The 21,980-nt window shown below is 37.1% G+C and overlaps 2 long non-coding RNA genes across 3 annotated transcripts in view; one reads left to right on the plus strand and one right to left on the minus strand.

The window, feature by feature from the left end:
* LOC309665932 overlaps window positions 1-10,653 on the plus strand; it is a 53,525-nt gene extending 42,872 nt beyond the window's left edge. The window contains exons 2-4 of one of the 2 annotated variants that reach the window (XR_014266784.1): window positions 4,142-4,217; window positions 5,412-5,514; window positions 6,969-10,653. This is a non-coding gene — a long non-coding RNA (uncharacterized lncRNA). Of the gene's footprint in view, window positions 1-4,141; window positions 5,515-6,968 lie in introns of both variants that reach the window. The other variant, XR_014266783.1, reaches the window with a different exon arrangement.
* The window catches only part of LOC309665935, a 358,088-nt gene that overhangs the window by 21,642 nt on the left and 314,466 nt on the right, over window positions 1-21,980 (minus strand). Inside the window, exons 3-4 of the long non-coding RNA XR_014266788.1 lie at window positions 10,643-10,747; window positions 3,911-5,537 (exon numbers count right to left, since the gene is read on the minus strand). This is a non-coding gene — a long non-coding RNA (uncharacterized lncRNA). The remainder of the gene's footprint in view (window positions 1-3,910; window positions 5,538-10,642; window positions 10,748-21,980) is intronic.

Consider the following 21,980-nt stretch of genomic DNA (forward strand, 5'->3'; position numbering starts at 1 on the left):
CTTATTTTTTTAATTTATTTTGTTAATTGAAGGAGAGTTGATTGACAATGTTGTGTCAATCTCTGCTGTGCAGCAGAGTGACTCAGTTATTTATACACATATACACATTCTTTTATTATTTTCTTTTCCATTATGGTTTATCCCAGGATTTTGGATATAGTTCCCTGTGCTATACAGCAGGACCTTGTTGTTTATCCATTCTAAATGTAATAGTTTGCATCTACCAACCCTGAACTCCCAGTTCATCCCTCTCCCTCCCCCCCTCCCCCTTGGCAACCACAAGTCTGATCTCTACGTCTGTGAGTCTGTTTCTGTTTCATAGATAGGCTCATTTGTGTCATATTTTAGATTCCGCATATAAGTGATATCATATGGTATTTGTCTTTCTCTTTCTGACTGACTTCACTTAGTATGATAATGTCTAGTGGCATCCATGTTACTGCAAATGGCATTATTTCGTTCTTTTTTTATGGCTGAGTAATATTTCATTGTATATATGTACTACATCTTTTTAAAAATTAGTTAATATATTTTAAAAAAATGTTTTTTGGAGTATAGTTAATTTACAATGTTGTGTTAGTTTCAGGTGTACAGTAAAGTGAATCTGTTATACATATACATATATTCATTCTTTCTAAGATTATTTTCCTGTATAGGTCATTACAGAGTACTGGCTAGAGTTCCCTGTGTGATGCAGTGTATCCTTATTAGTTATCTGTTTTATGTATAGTAGTGTGTATATGTCAATCCCAATCTCTCAATTTATCCCGTCCCCCTTCTCCCCCGTGGTAACCATAGGTTTGTTTTCTACATCTGTGATTTCTGTTTGGTAAATAAGTTCATTTGTGTGTACCACACCTTCTTTATCCATTCATCTGTTGATGGACATTTAGGTTGTTTCCATGTTTTGGCTGTTGTGAATAGTGCTGCTATGAACATAGAGGTGCATGTATATTTTTGAATTATAGCTTCCTCTGGCTCTATGTCTAGGAGTGGGATTGCTGGATCATATTTTTAGTAACTCTATTTTTAATTTTTGTAAAACTAGTTTTTACTTTTAGTTTTAGTTTTCTGCCATACTGTTCTCCATAATGGTTGTACCAATTTTACATTCCCACCAACAGTGTAGGAGGCTTCCCTTTTCTCCACACCCTCTCCAGCATTTATTGTTTGTAGACTTTTTGATGATGGCCATTCTGACCACAGTGAGGTGGTGCCTCATTGCAGTTTTGATTTGCATTTCTCTAAGAATTAGTGATGTTCAGCATCTTTTCATGTGCCTACTGGCCATATGTATGTCTTCTTTGGAGAAATGTCTGTTAAGGTCTTTTGCTCATTTTTTGACTGGGTTGTTTACTTTTGTTGAGTTGTATGAGGTGTCTGTATGTTTTGGAGATCAAGCCCTTGTCGGTCACATCGTTTGCAGATATTTTCCCCCATTCCATAGGTTCTCTTTTCTTCTTTCCTTTCTTCCTTCCTTTCCTTTGCTGTGCCAAAGCTTGTAAGTTTGATTAGGTCCCATTTGTTTATTTTTGTTTTTATTTCCATTGCCTTGTCAGTCTTACCTAAAAAAACATTGGTATGATTTATGTCAGAGAATGTTTTGCCTATGCTCTCTTCTAGGAGTTTTATGGTGTTATGTCGTATGTTTAAGTCTTTAAGTCATTTTGAGTTTATTTTTGTAAGCAATTAACTTATGCTCAAAGAGTTTTGGGGGTGATTTCCTCTTACTGAGATCAAGGAAGGCTTCACTGAAGCCCTGGAATGTAGAAGTGGGCCTTTCAAGAAGGAGGGGATATGGGGATATATGTATACATATAGCTGATTCACTTTGTTACATAGCAGAAACTAACACAACATTGTAAAGCAATTATACTCCACTAAAGATGTTAAAAAAAAAGAAAAGCCTATTTAAAAACTTTAAAAAAAAATAATGAAAGATAATAATAGGGGAAACTGTGCAGGAGGAGAGGAGCTAAATGAGAGCTCTGTATAATTTCTGCTCAGTCTTTCTGTAGACCTAAAACTGCTCTAAAAAATAAAGCCTGGTATTTTTAAAAGATACCAAAAAAAGAAAAAAAGAAAAAAAGAAGTGCGCCTTGAGGGAGAAGACATTCCAGGCTGAAGAAACAGTGTTAGCGTATGCATAATGTTATCAAAAACCATGAAAAGTCCAAGTAGCAATGAGTAGTCCTCTGTGGCTGAAGAGTTGAGTGATTGATGACACAAAATACAAGTTGGAGCCAGGTTATTGAGAACTGAATGAGTAATTAAAATGTTAAATTGTATGCATTAAGCAGTGGGGAGTCATTGAAGATTTTTCAAGCAGAGGAGTAGAAAGGTCTGACTTAAAGTTTAGGAAGGTAACTCATATCTATGTAGAGGACAGGTTGGAAAGTCAAAGACAGAAAATATGGGAGAAATGCTAGTTAGACATTTTAGTAGGAGAGAAGTATTTATCTTGTTTTGAATTGCTTCCTTCACAGAGAAATAGTTTTAATTCAGTATCTTACAACCAACATCCTAAATGTTAGATGAGAGCAACTTTCCTTAATCAGTAGTCACCATATACCCTTGATATACTCAGGTCTTGTTATTGACTGGATTGTGTTCCCCCTGAAAATTCATATGTTGAACCCCGAACTCCCATGTGTCCTTAAGACAGGTAATTAGGGTTAAAACGAGGTTGTAAGAGGGGCCCTAATCCAACAGGACTGGTGTCCTTATGAGAAACAGACACCAGAGATCTTTCTCTTTCTGAGGAAACAACAGGAAGGAGGCTGTCTACAAGGTAGGAAGATAGGTCTCACCAGCAACCAACACTGATGGCACCGTGATCTTGGACTCTACCCTCCAAAACTGTGAGAAAATACATTTCTGTTGTTTAAGATACCCAACCTGTGTGGTTTTTTTGTTTGTTTGTTTTCGTTTTTTTACGGCAGCCAGAGCAGACTAATACAGACCTAGAAGTAAAGTCTTCTTGTCTTCGAGTTCCATACTGCCCCTTTGTCTTTGTCTTTTTCCAGGGATACTGTTTTCTAAGTCTGAGGCATCAGAAACCAGGAAGCATTCATTAAGGTATCACTCCTCTCAAGTGCTCATGGCAATTGAGAGGAAAAGAGGGAGTAGATTAAAGAGGTAGGTAATTGTTCAGATAGAAACCAGTTGATTGGATTTAGAGATAAAGGAGAGAGACTTTTGAAAAACAACACATCTTATTCCATCTGAAGTTCTTAATCTTTCTTCATGATTATTCTGCTGAAAACCACCTCTTGAATATAAAGAAGCACCTCCAGATCCATCAGGGAGGTGTGTGGTTTTCCATCGTGAACCTGACCTCAGTTAGGTTTGATATCTCTGGCTTCTACTACTGCACTGTGCTATTTTTCTTTTTCTTTCTACTACCTCGTAAGTAAGTGTTGTTCATATATTTTAAGATTCTGTCTTTGGCTTCTGCCCCTTTTCCCCACTTTTTAGCTAGGAGAGGTCAATTGCTCCTAAGATTTCTATTAAAATACTTTTTGTTTTACAACTGAAATTTATAAATGTACAGTGCCATATCTTCAAGTTTCATGTCCATGAGTGGCCTCTGGATATTTCCAGTTAAGTGTCTTAATAGCAATGTATTTCATTTGTGTAACTAACTCAGTGGTTGACAAAGCACCTTCATCTATATACGTATATACTTGTTTTACCCCATATCAATCAGTACTCTATAAGGCATGTGGTATTAATTCTGTTTTATGTTTAGGATGCTTACTCTCAAAGTGGTGAATTTTACAAGTCAGAAAATAAGTCATATAAGCAAAAATCATTCAGATGTCAAGCCTAGAGATATTTAGACAGGTCTAAAACTTCTCCAAGCAAGTCTAAAACTGGTCAAAAAGACTTAAATAAAACTTCGTGTTACCAACATTAGTTGCAAATGGTCTCCCCTTCTCAAATTTCTTAGTTGTTATCAGCGCTATCATTTTCTTCATCAGCCTGTCATCAAGCCCAATACCTGAAACTCAATAAGTGTTTGTTGAAAGTATAGTGAAATGACTAAACAAATGGTTCTTAAAGTTGATTTTCAATTTAATGCCTCGTGAAATCATTTACAAAGTCATTAATCATTCCACATTCTTCATTCCTACTGCAGTCACCCGGGATGTTGGAAAGAAAGAACAAACAAGAGGATGAGCACAAAGAAACACGGATTTTTGGATCCATATTCAGTAAGGAATTTATTTTTCTTAAAGCCAGTGTGAAATTATCATGAGTGAGTATTTAAAGATAAATGTATCTTCAAAGTTAGTTATATAGTAAAAATAAATCTTTGATTTTTTTAGTTATACACTGTTTCTGTTTACAAACCACATACTTAGCACACAAAATAGCAATAATACTGGAAATGTGGTCTCTCGATACTATTATTGGTCTTTCTAGCAATTAAAATTAGGTTTAACAAAACAATGGCATAAACTATTATAAGTTAAGACCTTGCCTGATGTAGTTTTAGAAATTTAGGAAGTAATATTGGTGACTAGTGACAACATAAGGAAGACTAAACATTTCTTAATCAAAATAAATGTTTATTCTGGTCTGGAGACCATTTCTTATTTGATCATCCTTGGAAAATATAAAATGTCAGAGCCATTATTTTTTATTAACTGGATCTGGCATGGGCATAAATAGTAAATTGAACTATCTTTTGTGTGGTGGTGGGCATTAAGAGAAAATTGGGCTGAAAAACTATTCAGACTTAAAATATATCTCATGTAGGTACTTATAGATGGGTAAATCAATTTTTAATAGAACTTTTATAAAATAAATGAAATATCTCATATAATTTTGGTAAAATACAAATAACCTGTCTTGTCACACAAGGGGTAGTTTGTATGTCTGGCTCGTCACAATTTTAATTGTAAATCTCAGGAAATGCAGAATATGACAATTAAGTTAGGAAGTGCTCAGTGGATTGCAGAGTAGTAAACTTTATTAAATTTCTTCATAAAATAACATTGACAAATAATCTAATACAGAGCTGTCTGTGCATTACTAGGTATTGCTGAAGGAACAAATAGCCAGCTCCAAATTCACTCAGAAGATGAGTTCTGCTAGTTTGTTCTCTGTAATTTACAGGTCGTTCTATGATAAAATTTTAAGTTATTTGGTTCTCTCTCCAAGCAAGCAGCACTTTAGAATAAGCAACATCTCTAATAGTAGAAAACTACTATTTTAGTAGATTGTAGGAAATCAAATATAAACCTATCTATAGACACTAGTAGCTTAATATGAATTACAAAAGAAATTTGAATGAAGGAATATTGATAGGAAATATATGGGAATAATTTGCTATAACACACAAGCTGGCAGATCTGGGGAAAGAAATAAGTAAATTTCTTGGGACTTTTCTTCTTCTTCTTTAGCTGGCATGATTTTTGATGGTGTCACAAGGCCCAAACCATGACTTGATAGATGATAACGATGGCACATGTACTTTTCTTCTCATGACAGTTGACAGTGTTCCAGGTAAGCAATGTCCAACTCCCATCCTCACTAATATCAGGTATAATATAGTATGTTAGGTTCAATAATAGGTGTTTTATGCCATGCATTTCTACATATACATCATTTACTACTGTCTAAAACATGAACTAGATCAAAAAATGGTTTTGAGCACTCTCTTCAAAATCACCTCTTATAGTACATATCCAGAAAGTAGGAAAAATCATTTTGACACGGTTACTCTAATACTCCAGTAGTAGTGCCCTGATATTTTTCAGGACTCACCTGTGTAAAACTCTGGGGTATTTATCATAGCTTTTAGAATGTTGTGGCACTTACCTGTTACCGCAGCCTAGAAGGTGAAAAGAGCAAACCCAAAACATAGTTGCATATCTGCCATTCACATCAGACTCATTATTTTTCTTAACATGAGCACAGATATGAGAATGTACATATATTTTCCCACAGAAAGTATATAAGCTGTGACTCAAAAATTTGGATCACTACCCCGAGGACCCCAAACTAAAACATGTATTTAAATCTTTTAATTTTTCTTGAATTCGCCTTAAGAGTGTAAAAAAATGTGTTAAGTGTCAGGAGGATCGAAAGTATGTTGCTCTTCAGGATTTCTGCAGTAGTTCCTGACTTCAGCTGTCTCTTGGGGGCTCTTAATTACTAGAATCACTGTTTGTAGTTTTAGGTTTCAATGTGGTGTTTATTGTCTCAGATAGATAGTAAGAATTATTATAGACTAAATGTTTGTGTCCTTCGACAATTCATGTTTTGGAGCTCTAGCCCCCGATGTGATGATATTTAGAGATGGGGCTCAAGGGCAGCAGAACATTATACCCCAAAATATATGCAACTTTGGCATATTGATTATTTCCAGCTGTAGGCCCTGGAAAAACAGCAAATGCAAAGAGAGGCTTTTTCTAAACTCCCCTTACCTGCCTACAGACAGATCTTCCAAAAGGAACGAAATTGTCCTCATAAATTCCCTCCCTGGCCATCAACCAGGGAAGGCTGAGTGTTGACACCACACACAAACTATCACACCTCCCATCCATTCTTACAAGGGCCTAGTCATCTTTCCTAGAAACCATTGACACTACACTCCCCTGAGAGGGCTACATCCTCCCTCCCCTTTTCCTATTATTGATGATATTTAATTCTGAATTCTAGGCCACCTTGGGGAGTAATTCATTTATCTCCCATGTTAATAAACTTCTGTTTTTCTCTTGTTAATCTGTCTTTTCTTACAAGGGCCTCATCTAAGAACTCAGAAGGATATAGGGAAAAATATTTTCCTCCCCTACTGGGCCTTTCGTAGGTAATTAGGTTTAGAGGAGGTCATGAGGGTGGGGCTAGTGTGCTATGATGGGATCAGTGCCCTATTAGAAGAGACCTGAAAAAAAAAAAAAAAAGAAGAGACCTGAGAAAACTTGATTCCTCTCTCTTTCCACCCTGTGAGGACACAGTGAGAAGATGGCTGCCTGCAAGCCAGGAAGACGGACCTCATCTGGGAACAGTACTGGCCAGCACCATGATCTTGGACTTCTCGGCGTCCAGAACTGTGAGAAGTAAGAACTGTGAGTACCATATACTTCCTGAATATGGTATTTTGTTAGGGCAGCCCGAGCTGATTAAGACAAGCATGACATTTACCAGTAAGCTTAACCATGGATTTTGTTCTCCACTTTCATCTGGGTCAGCTGTCTACCCTGTAAAGCATATGTGTTGTCAACACATGGCCTCCCCATGACAAATCCTCATACTAGCAGCAGGGCCTTTCCCCAGTGTGCCTCGCATTATTTAAAACTTCCAATGGGGATACAAGAGAGTAATCATTTTAGAATAAATACCAGTCACCCAGACAAAATTGAATTAATCGAATCCTTCTGAATATATAAAATAACATTTCCTATTATTGTGTCATGCATTAAAAGCCTGGAATGATGAGATGAAGAAGAGATGGAGGAGGAGGGGAAGGAGGGCAGTGACATCATAATTGGATCTGTATATCATCTTCAGTTCATTATAAGGTTAGTTTAAAATTTTAAGTCCACTGTTTAAAATTTGGACAGCTTTACTCATGAAAGTAATGGTGAGTATGGGACAGAAGGTAACAAACCTATTCAGGTTAGGGTGGGCCTCCCTTGGCAGTGATGAAATCAGATTCGCAGGAGCAAGGGCTCCGAAATGAGTTCAGGATTCTGGGGAAGGAATGTAGGGAGGTGGGAGGTGTGCGTTCTGACTGGGTCAGGGTTGGGTGTGGATAGGATCTCTGTTACAGGGTAGAAATGGTGAATCTAAAGAAGGCACATTTAAGATGTGTAGTGTGGCCTTCAGGACTGTCTCGAGTTCCAGTGTATTAGAAAGAGCAGATCATTGTTGAGTCAAGTACAGATTTTGTTAATGGGAGATTTTCTATTATACTTGAGAACTAGCATTTTTGTAGTGTAAAAACTAAGGACTCTGGGGACAGACAGATTAGGGTTTGAATTCTAGAATTGTCTTTTACTCACTTTCTTGTCATTAGCAAGTCACTTAAACTCTCTAAGTTTCAGTTGCTTTATCAGTAAATGTGGGTAAATACCACATTTGCCACACTACTGCTATAGATTGATCATGTTTGTAAAGTACCTGACATTTGTCTGGTATCTATCAATCAGGTAATCTTTATATTATAATTACTGCTCTAAAACAAACTGTGCAAATTTTTCAAAAAATGATATGTGCATTGAGTAAAATTCAGTTTACTGGTTTCTCTAAATAGATTTAACCACTAAAAAAAAAAAACCCCACTAAACTTTTTTCTATTCTCTTTCCTCATTTATGATATATTTTTAAGAAATCCTTCTTGGGGCCTAAAGAGTAAATTCCATTAAAAAATCATTCCAGTTACCTTTTTTATGGGGGTGGAGGGAGGGTCATCTAGATTTCAAAGTATGATCTTCAGGACCAAAGTTCCATTAATTTTACTTCCTAGGGGAAAAAAGCCCTAAACCCAGACTGTGGAATTTATCAGATCGTTTTCCTGATGGCCAATTCTTAACCACTCCCAACTCAGTTTCCCTAACTCTAAAAGGGAAACCTTTTACTCTCCTTTTAGGCAGAACATAAAGATTAATTAGTTAAGATTGCAAAGTGCTTTAAGCATGAAATGTTGTATGAGATAATAGGATAAATATTAATCATATCCTGTTAGAAGTACAGCCATAGTAAGGTAACTAAGAAAAATAAATGGCAGTGCTTGGTATGAGATGATTGAAAAATCACTAATGGAAAGAAAGTTTGTTCATACTGGGAGCAGTGTTGCAGCATGTATAATGTAATACCAGGTCATTTTCAATTGTTTTAATTAATTGCCACGAGCAACTGATCTTGAGAGCTGTTCCTGACAGGCTCTTGCACGGCCTTAATGCTGGTCTTTTGGCACCATTTTATGATCATTAGCCCCTAGTGAACATTAAATGGTATCGACCCCCTTCACTGGGTCCATCACTCAGCAGACTCCTTAAACTAATTCACGGCACAATTAATTAACTTTACAAAAACCCCCTCCAAACTCTCTGCCATTTTAAGACTTCAGGCACTGAAGTAAAGAGGCAACTAAGAAAAAAGTTACGAGCCCTCTTGTGAGAGCCATCAATTAGGGTAAGTAAAAGATTCCTAAATTTTTATAATCCTCATTTATCGCTTGCTACTCCTGATAAGTTTATCCTGTGTAAAGGTATCTTTAAAGTTGTTCATGACTAAAAGAACCATTCATCTCTCTACTTCACATCCACTTGAAAGCTGAGAGTGGCAGCTTCCAAATTGATGTCAGAGTAAATCAGAGTCACAAGTGACTACTACTGGGCCCTACAGAAATGCGAACCAAGTACCTCTCAGGTATGCAGGGAAAGAACTTGGCCCTGTCCTTCTCATCTCCATTTCTAGAGAACTCTCCTGCGGGAATTGTATTTCTGCTCTGAGTTCCAAGTGACTAGCACAGGCTTCCTCTAGAATGTCCACAATAACAAGAATCTACTGCTGTTAATTAGGTGCATGACTTTTTACAAGTATTAATCCATTTAACTGTCCTTGTAAGTAAGTCTATAAAAATAAACATTCCGATCATTTTAAACTTGCTAACAATATATGTGCTTTTATTCCAACCACCTGAAAGTAACTGCTCAGTAGTTTTAGATCTGGGGCTTCAGTCCATCCAGTTCAAATACTTTTAAACCTGAACCTTTTATACCCTTTTCTTTATAAAGGCAGCAAAGTTGCGTATTCCCTGTATGCAAAGCATGACATTTAACTAGGTCTAGAGGGAGGATGACAAAATATATCACAGTGCACTAACCCGTAAAGAGAAAATTTTATTTTTTGCTAGGTAAGAGCCCGAGGGGAAAAGAACTACAGAGAACAGGTGTACCTAAGTGTCCTGCCAAACTCATCAGCTGGCTCAGAAATGTCCTGGAAGAGGTTTTTGTTCCTCTTAGCTTTGAAAGTTTGAAAGATAGATAGATAGTAGAGTAGTTCCTTACTCTGTATATTCTGGTCATAGCTACCAAGAAGTTTAGAGTAATGCATCTTGTTTTCATAGCCCTCACAGTATTTCACTCACATCTTTGGATTCTAGATCCTTACTTTTAAAATATCTATCTTATCTATCTTTCAAGAGGATCATACAAGAACAAACTTCTTTTATTATTTTATGGGGTCTGCCTGAAAGCAACGGTATCAAATCCATGGCCATTTTCTTCTTTCAAGGATAGGATACTCAAGATTTAAAAACAGATCGTCTTATTCATAGAAACTGTATATCTGTTCTAGGATACTTGTTCTGCCCAAATAATTTTAGACTCTCTTTCTTTTTTATCTCGGGGCCACAAGAATGTCTTTATATTAAACCTGGAGACCGCTGACTCAGATTCTCCCCTCATGCGGATCAGGACCACCAGGTGGGGCCGCTGAGGCTGCTCACTGCCTCAGTTTTGCATAAACTGCAACTGGACCAGCACCCGCTGGCTTTGTGCACTGTGACAGGCCAACTGCATCGGGCCTTTGGAACCAGAACGGGGTCTGAGGGTCATGAGCTAGCTGCTGCTCCCAAGAGGAGCCCCAGTCTGGGCGTGGAGGCTCCGGCAGGCCTCAGACTCACCCGTCCGTCGCTGCTGTGCTCTTCACGGGGGTGCGGCTGATTGATGGATAAGGCTTCTTCACACGACCACTGGGCTGCATCCACGTTTCCTCAGAGCTCGGCAACCTGGCCACAGTATAAACAACAAACACTCTAAGCAAACAAACAGAAACTAAACTGTGCATCAAATATTCAAAGATGTAGCAAGCTGTAAAAAATATTTCCGAGTTGGTGACTTTGTGTCAGCTTTTGAGGAAAGAGTGTGGCTCATACAGCATTTGTTGTTTTCCTCCATGTATTCTCTAATATTTAGTTTCCCAACAGCAGAATATCTTAACCCTGTTTAAGCACTCTAGCCAATGATAAACAATAGGCTTGTGTAAGGCTGAGGGTAGAAAGTTTAACTTTTACACTGAGGATTCTAAATTTTTTAATGTTTGTATTTTATCCTAGACATAAGAAGAAAGGAGTACAGTAAATTTTTCATGACTGTTTAAGCACCGAGGTAGGTTGTATAATCCTTGGTCTGTGATCTTAAATTTTATAATATTGGTTAATTGGTTGATGCTTTCATCTAACACATATTAGTGAATGCTGATAATTTGCCTGGAACTGTGTTAGGAAGTAGGAATAAAGGATGACTGAAACGCAACCTCTTTTGAGAAATCCACAGTGTGTGAACAATAGGCAAAATACAAAGTAGTAAGTACAGTTACAGCAATGTGAATGGAATACCATGATTACATAGTGACGTGAGATCACTTAACTCAGCCCAGGGTAGGCAGAGAAAGCTCTCCATCGGAGTTCTGTCAGTCAGTCACAATTTGGAAGGCAAATGAGTAAAAGCAAATGGCCTGTTACACTCTCTCCTTCGCCAAGAATAAGGGGATTGTAAGAATACTTGAGAACCAGTATTCTTCTAAGTAGTTTCTTTTATTCAAAAAATATTGGTAATCGTGGCTAGCTCCAGTAATTCACTAGGAACTTCTGTTTCTAAAGAACATTTGTGGGCTTCCCTGGTGGCGCAGCAGTTGAGAATCTGCCCGCCAGTGCAGGGGACACGGTTCGAGCCCTGGTCCGGGAAGATCCCACATGCCGCGGCGCAGCTAAGCCTGTGTGCCCCAACTACTGAAGCCCGTGCTCCGCAACAAGAGAAGCCACTGTAATGAGAAGCCTGCGCACCACAACAAAGAGTAGCCACGCTCCCCGCCACTAGAGAAAGCCCGCGCCCAGCAACGAAGACCCAACGCAGCCAAAAATAAAATTAATAAAGAACATTTGCTTCCCTCCCGACCAAAGGATGCCTGAACCATTTAGGAAGTCATATCTGATGCCTATCAATCAATCATTATCTGTCCTTCTGTTGTACTTCCCACGTCAGGAACATCCAAGTTACCAGTGTTATAGAAGGCTTCTCCTAGGCAGGTAATGGGCACACACTCAGGTAGCCTCTGTTCTTTGACTTCACGGTGTGGTAATGGATTGAGGAGCCAAATCGCACTTCCGTCTTATACTTCAAAATCCAGATCATAAGAGTAAGCATCATCTACTCAGGTATTCATTAAGCGTGTCAGAATGGTGAGCCAAAAGATGAGAAAACACAGTGACTCACCATAGGACGATCATAGCCTAGTGGAACAGATAGACGCATAAAGGATGATAATGCATTTCAAAGTCTCTCTCGGTGCAGACATTTACAAAGGGCTATGGGAAAAGTGCTCTGAAGAGAAAATATTCTAACTGGGTCTTTAAAGATGGGAAGATCTTTAACAGTGAGGAATGGAAAGAGAATTCTAGGCATACAAAGCAGCCAATGAGAAAACCGGAGGTATTAAAATGCACAGTTCCTTCACAGAACTTGGATTATAATGTATGTAGAAGGGAGGCTTATGGTAGGAGATAAAGCTGTAAGATCATCTGTGATAAGTTTATGATGGCATAAAAAAGCCTCTAAAAGGGAGTGGACTTTACCTTGAGGGCACTGAAGAGATTTTTTTAAGTAGGAAGTGATTGATGATAGACTGTGGAGGTGGGCCGGCAAGCCAACATGAAGTTCATTGCATTGGAGCTTTGCCCATTGTAAATTGCTAAACAAGCATTACAACTTGCAGTTTTCTAGTTCCACATGTAAGGAGCTTGGACGTCTACACTTCATCCTAACAGTAAGGAAAAAGGTCAACAGACTGAAAGAATCAACTCTTTTTGGATCCACAAGAGAGGGGAGGACACAGGGCAGACTGCTGCCCCCAAGATGGAAGACTCAGGTAATACTGTAGTTGAGGCTTACAGAACAGATACTAACAAGTGGAAACCTCCCTGGGAACCAGTGCAAGTGTAGGAAAACCTGAACTGTGACAAATTGCTTGAGGCTCGACGTAGACAAGCACGAGAGTTAAAAACTCCAGGGGGACCCAGCCATAGGCGGCTCCTCATAATAAACATCGGAGATAAGACCTGCGTGCTTCCAGCAGGTGGATGGAAAAAAGAACCATTTGGAATATGCCAGAGCACTCTGTTCTTAACAAGGCCTGCCCTCCAGAGAAACTAGTTACCCAGAGCTTGAGCCTTCCACCTGAGAGAAGGGAGGCAGCCAACTCCAGCCTACTCTAGCTATCCTATCCCATTGAGATGGGGAGGAGAAAAACAACTGAGAAATTCTTGTGAAGTTCACAGTCCAGAGGTATAGGTTCACTAAGAGACTTCTCAAAAATCACAGGGCTATGATTTCCCTCCCCTCACACCTTACCATTACATTACTAAAGGCGTATGTATAGCAGTTCCATTAACCCAGTACATAATGTGCAAATCAGACCACAATGAGATATCCCCTCATACCTTCTGGAAGGGCTGTTATTACAAAAAAAAAAAAAAAAAAAAGGAACTGTTGCAGCCCTTATGGAAAACAGCTTGGAGGTGTCTCAGAAAATTAACAGAATTACCATATAATCCAGCAATTCCACTTCTGGGTATTTATCCCAAGAAAACAAAAACACTAATCTGAAAAGATATATACATCCCATATTCATTGCAGTGTTACTTACAATAGTCAGTCAAGACATGGAAACAACCTAAATGTCCACTGATAGATAAATGGGTTAAAAAGCTGTGGTATATATACGGCGCAGTATTATTCAGCCATAAAAAAAGAATGGAATCTTGCCATTTGCAATAACAGAGATGGACCTTGAGGGCATTAAGCTAAGTGAAGTCAGTCAGACAGGAAAAAGACATACCCTGTGATCTCATTTATATGTGAAACGTAACAAAGAAACAAACAAAACCCCAAACTTAGAGCTCAGATTTAGAGAACAGAGGTGGTGGATGGGAGAAATGGGGGAAGAAGGTCAAAAGGTACAAATTTCTAGTTATAATGTAAGTTATAGGGGTTTAATGTACAGCATGGTGACTACAATTAATAATACTGTATTGCATAATTGAAAGTACCTAAGAGAGTTAATTTTGAAAGTTCTCATCCTAAGGAAAAAAAATTGTAACTAAGCATGGTGATGGATATTAACTGGACTTACTGTGGTGATCATTTTGCAATATATACAAATATCAAATCATTATGTTGTACACCTGAAACTAAGATATGTTATGTCAATTATACCTCAATTAAGAAAAAAGAGAAACTAAAATTAAAGAACTATCTTTTCAGTGATTCTGAAAATGTTATTGAAATAGAAAATGGGAAAACTAAAGTATGCCCTCTATCACATGACGATCTTTTACTACTGCTGTGTAAACAATGATCAAAGTCATATTTCTCTTCTTATAGGAGGAAATTCCTCCCTTGGCCCATCAACATATGTAAGCAGAATAAATTATTGATTCCAACAATTTACAAAGGTACTAAAACCTAAAGTTTTCAAATTTAAAAGAAAGGAAAATTTGCTGTTCTTGCTGCTGTTGAAATGTACTACATTATAAATAATTTCTTGTCCTATATTCTAGCTATCATAAGACACTGCCAGCATTCATCTGGAAAATGCAAGGGACCATATACCTAAGGGACAAGGCAGATGAGTTGAAAAGAAAATAATTCACAAAAATGTGCATAAGCACTTTTCTATATTTGGCTAGAAAACATGCCAAAAAATTATATAATGTGTAAATTCTTTCTCTGAGCAATAGTGTCTTCCATAGATTTTAGTTTTATTAGTATCACTAATCCGTATGAATTTCCTTTATGCAAACTCTTACATTCTCATCTTGGGGTCTAGTCCAGTTTCCATATGAAGTTAAAATATCACAACAGTCTCAGATCTCCTCTCTGATGTTTTGTGTATATCATTCACAAAATGTAACTGGGCGTAGGTCTCTCTCATTCTAGATTTTTCCTAAATTTTGCTATCTTGACTGCAGGGCTCCTTCAAAAGCCAATACAAATCCTGAAATCAGTGCTTTCTCCTACTATGTCCTTAGCCTCATGAAAACAATAGTTATGTCAGTCATATTCACCATTGTGTCTCCTATGCCACCTAAAAAGAAGTCATTCAAAAAGTATGTTCTGAATAAAAAAAAGTAAATTGATAAAAAATACCATGTGGACACCTTATCAAAAGAAAGCAGGAGTAGCTATATTAATTACAGACAGGGCAGACTTGAAAGCAAAGAAAGTTATTATGGATAAACAAGAGCATCACATAATGATAAAAGGGTCAGTTCTCCAAGAAGACATAATAATCCTCAACATGTATATGCCTAACAAGAGAACATCAAAATACAGAAAAAAAAAAATGAGAGAACTGCAAGGAGAAATAGATGTTTTCACTACCTAGTTAGAGGCTTCAACACATCTCTATCAGAAATGGACAGATGCAGCAGGCAGAAAATCAGTATGGACATAGCTGAACTCAACAACAATAACAATCACCTGGATATAATCTACATCTATAGACTATTTCATCTGACAACAGAATATACACTCTTCTCAGGTTCACATAGAACATTCACCAAGATAGACTACATTCTGGGCCACAAAACATTTTAACAAATTTAAAATAGTAGAAATTGTATGATGTCTGCTTTGAGACCACAATGGAATTAAACTAGAAATCAGTAACAGAGATAACTGGAAAATTCCAAAGTATGCGGAGATTAAATAACACTTTCTACACAACACAGGGGTCAAAAGCAAAGTCTCAAGAAAAACTAAAAAATATTTTGAACTAAATGAAAATACAATTTTTAGAAATGTGTGGAGTGATGTGAAAGCAGTGATTAGAGGTGAAATTTGTAGCATTAAGTGCATATATTTACTAGAAAAGAAAAAGATCTAAAAATCAATAATCTAAAGTAGCCAACTTTGGAGACTAGCAAAGAGCAAATTAAATCCAAAATAAGCAGAAGAAAAGAAATAAGATTTAAAGAGGGATAAAATTGAAACCAAGAAATCCGTAGAGAAAGTGAACAAAAGCAAAACCTTGTTCTTTGAAAAGGGCAGTAAAATTTATAAGCCTCTACCCAGGCTAAGTGTGAAAAAAAGAGAGAGGACACAAATTACTCATACAGAAATGAAAGAGAGGACATCACTACAGATCCCAAAGACAATAAGTGGATAATAAAGGAATATTATGGACAACTCTATGCCACAAAATTGACAGAAATGGACCAGTTCCTTGAAAAAATAATCTGCCAAACTTTGTACAAGATGAAATAGGCAATCTGAATAGGCCTATATCTATTCAAGTCAAGTCTTTGAATCAATAATTAATAACCTTCCACAACAGAGAGCACCAGGCCCAGATATATTCACTGGTGAATTCTATTAAATATTTAAGTAAGATATTATACCAATTCTCTTTTAGAGGCTAGAAGCAGAGGGAATACTTCAAAACTCATTCTATGAGCCCAGCATTACACTAATACCAAAACCAGGCTAAGACAATTAAACAAAAAATTACAGACCAATATCTCTCATTAACATAGATGCAAAAATCCTCAACAAAATATTAGCTAATTGAATCCAACAATATACAAAAAGAATTATATACCACGTACCAAATAGAATTTATCCCAGGCACGCAAGGCTGGGGTTTAACATTTGAAAATCACTTAATGTAATCCATCACATCAACAGACCAGAAAGAAAACCACACGATCATATGAGTAGATGCAGAAAAAGAATTTACAGAATCCATCAGGCATTATGATAACAAAACTAAACAAATGAAAGAACCTCTCAGTCAGGTAGGAATAGAGGGGAACATCCTTAACTTGATAACAGATACCTACAAAAAACTTATAGCTAACAATATATTTAATGGTGAGAAACTCAAAGCTTTACCACTCAGATCAGGTACAAGAGAAGGATGTCCCCCTCTCTTCTTTTGAACATTATACTGGAAGCCCTAGGTAATACAATAAGATAAGTAAAGGGAATAAAAGGTATACAGATTGGTAATAAAAAAGCAAAACTGTCTTTGTTCACAGATGACATGATCATTTATGTAGAAAACCCAAAAGAATCAACAACAGTGACAAAACCCCGGAACTAATAAGCAATTATAGCAAGGTTGCAGGATAGAAGACTAATATGCAAAAGTCAATCATTTTCGGGCTTCCCTGGTGGCGCAGTGGTTGAGAATCTGCCTGCCAATGCAGGGGACACGGGTTCGAGCCCTGGTCTGGGAAGATCCCACGTGCCGCGGAGCAACTAGGCCCGTGAGCCACAACTACTGAGCCTGCGCGTCTGGAGCCTGTGCTACGCAACAAGAGAGGCCGCGACAGTGAGAGGCCCGCGCACCGCGATGAAGAGTGGCCCCCACTTGCCGCAATTAGAGAAAGCCCTCGCACAGAAACGAAGACCCAACACAGCCATAAATAAATAAATAAAATAAAATAAAATTTTTAAAAAGTCAATCATTTTCTGTATACCAGCAATGAATAAGTGAAATTTGAAATTAAAAACACCATTTTCATTAGCACGCCCAAAATGTAATACTTAGATATAAGTCTAACAAAATGTGTACAAGATCTGTATGAGGAAAATTACAAAACTCTGATGAAAGAAATCAAAGCCAAACAACATAAATGGAGAGATATTCCATATTCATAAATAGGAAGATGCAATCAGTTGTCAACATGTCAGTACTTCGCAACTGGATGTATAGATCTGAGGAAATCCCAATCAAAATACCAGTAATTTATTTTGTGTATATTGACAAACTGATTCTAAAGTTTGTATGGAAAGACAAATGACCCAGTATTGGCAACAGAAAACTGAAGGAGAACAAAGGTGGAAGGCAGACACTACCCAGCTTCAAGACTTACTATAAAACTATAGTATTCAAGACAGTGTGGTATTGGTGAAAGAAGAGACAAGTAGATCAATGGAACAGTACAGAGCCCTGAAATAGACCCACATAAATATAGTCAACAAATCTATGACAAAGGGGAAGAGGCAATACAGCAGAGCAAAGATAGTCTTTTAAACAAAAAGATGCTGGAACAAACTGGACATCACATGCAAAAAAAAGAATCTAGACACGGACCTTACACCCTTCACAAAAATTAACTCAAAAGGGATCACAGGCCTAAATGTACAATGTAAAACTACAAAACTCCTAGAAGCGATAACATAGGAGAACATCTAAATAACTATGTTTCGCAATGACTTTTTAGATACAACACCAAGGACACAATCCATGAGAGAAATAATTGATAAGCTGGACTTCATTAAAATTAAAAACTCCTGTTCTAAAAAAGACACTGTCAAATGAATAAGAAAAATGACAGACTGGGAGATAATATTTGCAAAAGGTACATCTGATAAAGGACTGTTACCCAAAATACACATACAACTCTTAAAACTCAACAATAAAAAAAAAATTAGAAAATGAGCCAAAGACCTTAATGGACACCTTACCCAAGAAGATATATAGATGACAAGCATATGAAAAGATGCTCTGTAAAGCAACAATGAGATATCCCTTCACTTCAATTAGAATGGCCAAAATTCAGGATACTGACAACACTGAATGCTGGCAAGAATGTGGAGTAACTGAAACTCTCCTTCATTGCTAGCGGGAATGCAAAATGGTATAGCCACTTTGGAAGACAGTTTAGTAGTTTCTTACAGAACTAAACATACTTTTACCATATGATCTGGCAGTTATGCTTCATGGTGTTGACACAAAGGAACGGAAAACTTATGTCTACACAAAGCACATGGATGTCTCTAGTGGCTTTATTCATCACTGCCAAGACTTGGAAGCAACCAAGATATCCTTCAGTAGTAGGTGAATGGATACATAAACTGTGGTACATCCAGACGATGAAATATTCTATATTAAATAGAAATAAGCTATCAAATAAGTCATGAAACAACATGGAGGAAGTGTAAATGCATATTACTAAGTGAAAGAAGCCAATGTGAAAAGGCTACATACTGTATGATTCCAAGTATGTGATATTCTGGAAAGAGCTTAACTATGGAGAGAGTAAAAAGATCAGTACTTTCCAGGGATTGAATAGGTGGAGGACAGAGGAATTTTAGGGCAGTTGAAAGTCCTCTGTATGATACTAGACTAGTGGAACATGTCATTTATACATTTGTCCAAAGCCATACACTGTATAACACCAAGAGTTAACCCTACCTTAAACTGTGGACTTCACATGATTATGATGTGTCACTGTACAAGTTGGAGAGCTACCTTTACCTAGCAAAAAACCAATTAAAAATAGAATTGGGCAACTAGTCCCATAAAGAATAGTAATAAGCACTAGAAAATAAGGGAAAGTTAACAGAAATTGATAGATCCATATGGAAGTAATAACACAACTCTAAGTTACAAGGAAGACCTAAATAAATAGAATACATTCCTGGATAGGGATACTCAGTACAGTAAGAATGTGATTTCTGTACAGATTAACTTACAAATTCAATACAATGTCAATGGGTATTTTTGATACAACTTCACAGTCTGAGTAAATTTATTTAAAAGTTAAAATGCCTACTAATCCCCAATAAATTTTTGAGAAAGATTAGTGATTTTATAAAACCTCACTAGATATAAAAACTTATTCTACACATACAGTAATTAAAACAATGTATTTTGACAAATAAAGAAGCAAAAGATCAATAACCAAAAAATCGGTAGCCCAGAGAAGCAGTTACTTACAGGTGAGATTTCCTATATACTGATGGTGCTATTTCAAGTCAGATTAATGCCTTGAGGACAGCTAGCAATTTTATTGCCCAGCATGGGAGAGGATAGGCTACAATGTGGTAGAAAATCAACCCCAGTATTTTAGAGATTGTAATAAACTCTGTAGAGACATAGCATAGCTCTGCTTTACTAACGGTGCACTCACCCCAGCTGTTGTTAGTATCGACTTCTAACAGCTCTCAACTGAAGATGGAGGGCACTTGGGTGGTATAACCCTTTGGTGCCATTAATGGATTAGGCTGAAGTTAGATGTCAAGTAACTGCGCTTTGTTTTACCTTCTTCTCTGGTACTTCTCTTCCTTCACTTCCTTACAGGCTCTACACAAGAGTACTCACTCAATAATCACTTGTAAAAGAATCCCCTTTATAGGCTCTGATTCTCAAGAACCTGACCTAAGATGACCTAATAAAGCAAAAGATTATTTCTCATTTATATAAAGTACAATGTGATTTGACAGAAGTTCAATTCGACTTGTTGCCTCTGGGATTCAGGCTTCCACCAACTTGTGATGATACTCTCCCAGCATATGACTTACAAGTTCCTGTATAGGGGGAAAAAAAAAAAAAAACTGCACAGAGGAATTGTACCTAGTCCTAACTCACAGGGACCAGAAATGATACAGGTCACTTCCTATCATCGTCCATTGGCCAACACTCAATTTGTGGGGAATGGAAAGTGTAGGAGAGCACAGGAAATAGTTAACAACTCTACTGTCTCTGCCATAGCCATCCTTCTTAAGAAATAAGTTTAAATTATTTTAAACTTTAAAATAACTTTGTGTGTATGTAGGATGTGGTTACTAATATGCATGTGGGTACTAAAATCCAAGTGGACCAAAACCTATCAACTATTGAAGTAACTATATGTAAACGGAGGAGAATATTTTAAAACTTGTTTATGTCAGGACAACATTCTTAAGTAAAACATGAACTCTGGAAATCGTCAGGTAAAGTAGAAATTTGGATTTCATGAAAATGTTTATATGAAAGACAATCAGAGATGAAAAGTTATCCCATGTTCGTGGATTGGAATAATTAAGATTCTTAAAATATCCATCCTACCTAAAGCCATTTACAGACTCACTGCAATCCATATCAAGATTCCAATTGCATTTTTTAACAGAAACATGAAAAAACAATCCTAAAATGTATGTGTAATCACAAAAGAACCTGAATAGCCAAATCAACCTTGAGAAAGAACAACAAAGCTGGAGGAATCACACTTCCTGATTTCAAGCTGTTGTATAAAGCTATAGCAATCAAATAGTATGGTACCTGTTCCCGATATTAGAGGAAATGTTTTTAGCTTTTCAGTGTTGAGAATGATGTTAGCTGTGGGTTTGTCATATATGGCCTTTATGATGTTGAGACCCTTTCTGGAGAGTTTTTATCATAAATGGGAGTTGAATTTTGTCAAAAGTTTTTTCTGCATCTCTTGAGATTGTCATATGATTTTTATTCTTCACTTTGTTAATGTGGTGTATCACATTGACTGATCTGCAGATATTGAAAAATCCTTGCATCCCTGGGATAAATCCACTTGATCATGGTATATGATCCTTTTAATGTATTGTTGAATTTGGTTTGCTAATATTCTGTTGAGGATTTTTGCATCTATGGTCACCAGTGATGTTGGCCTGTAATTTCCTTTTCTTTTTTCTTTTTTTGGTGATATCTTTGTCTGGTTTTGGTGCCCAATCAGGGTGCCCCGTCTCACCACTTTTATTCAACATGGTACTGGAAGCCTAGTCATAGCAATCAGAGAAGAAAAAGAAATAACAGGATTCTAAATTGTAAAGGAAGAAGTAAAACTGTCACTGTTTGCAGATGCTGTGATACTGTACACAGAAAGTCCTAAAGCTACCACCAGAAACCTACTAGAGCTCATCAATGAATTCAGCAAAGTTGCAGGATACAAAATTAATATACAGAAATCTGTTCCACTTCTGTACACTAAAAAGGAACTATCAGAAAGAGAAATTGATTTGGAAAGATATCCCATGCTCTTGGATTAGAGGACTTAATATAATTAAAATGGCCACATTACCCAAAGCAATCTACAAATTTAATGCAATCCCTATCAAATTACCCATGGTATTTTTCATAGAACTAGAAGAAATAATCCTAAAACTTTTATTGAACAACAAAAGACCCAGAATTGCCAAAGCAATCCTGAGGGAAAAGAA

This window comes from Balaenoptera physalus, assembly GCF_965194825.1.
Source record: "Balaenoptera physalus genome assembly, chromosome: 8".
Taxonomy (NCBI): domain Eukaryota; kingdom Metazoa; phylum Chordata; class Mammalia; order Artiodactyla; family Balaenopteridae; genus Balaenoptera; species Balaenoptera physalus.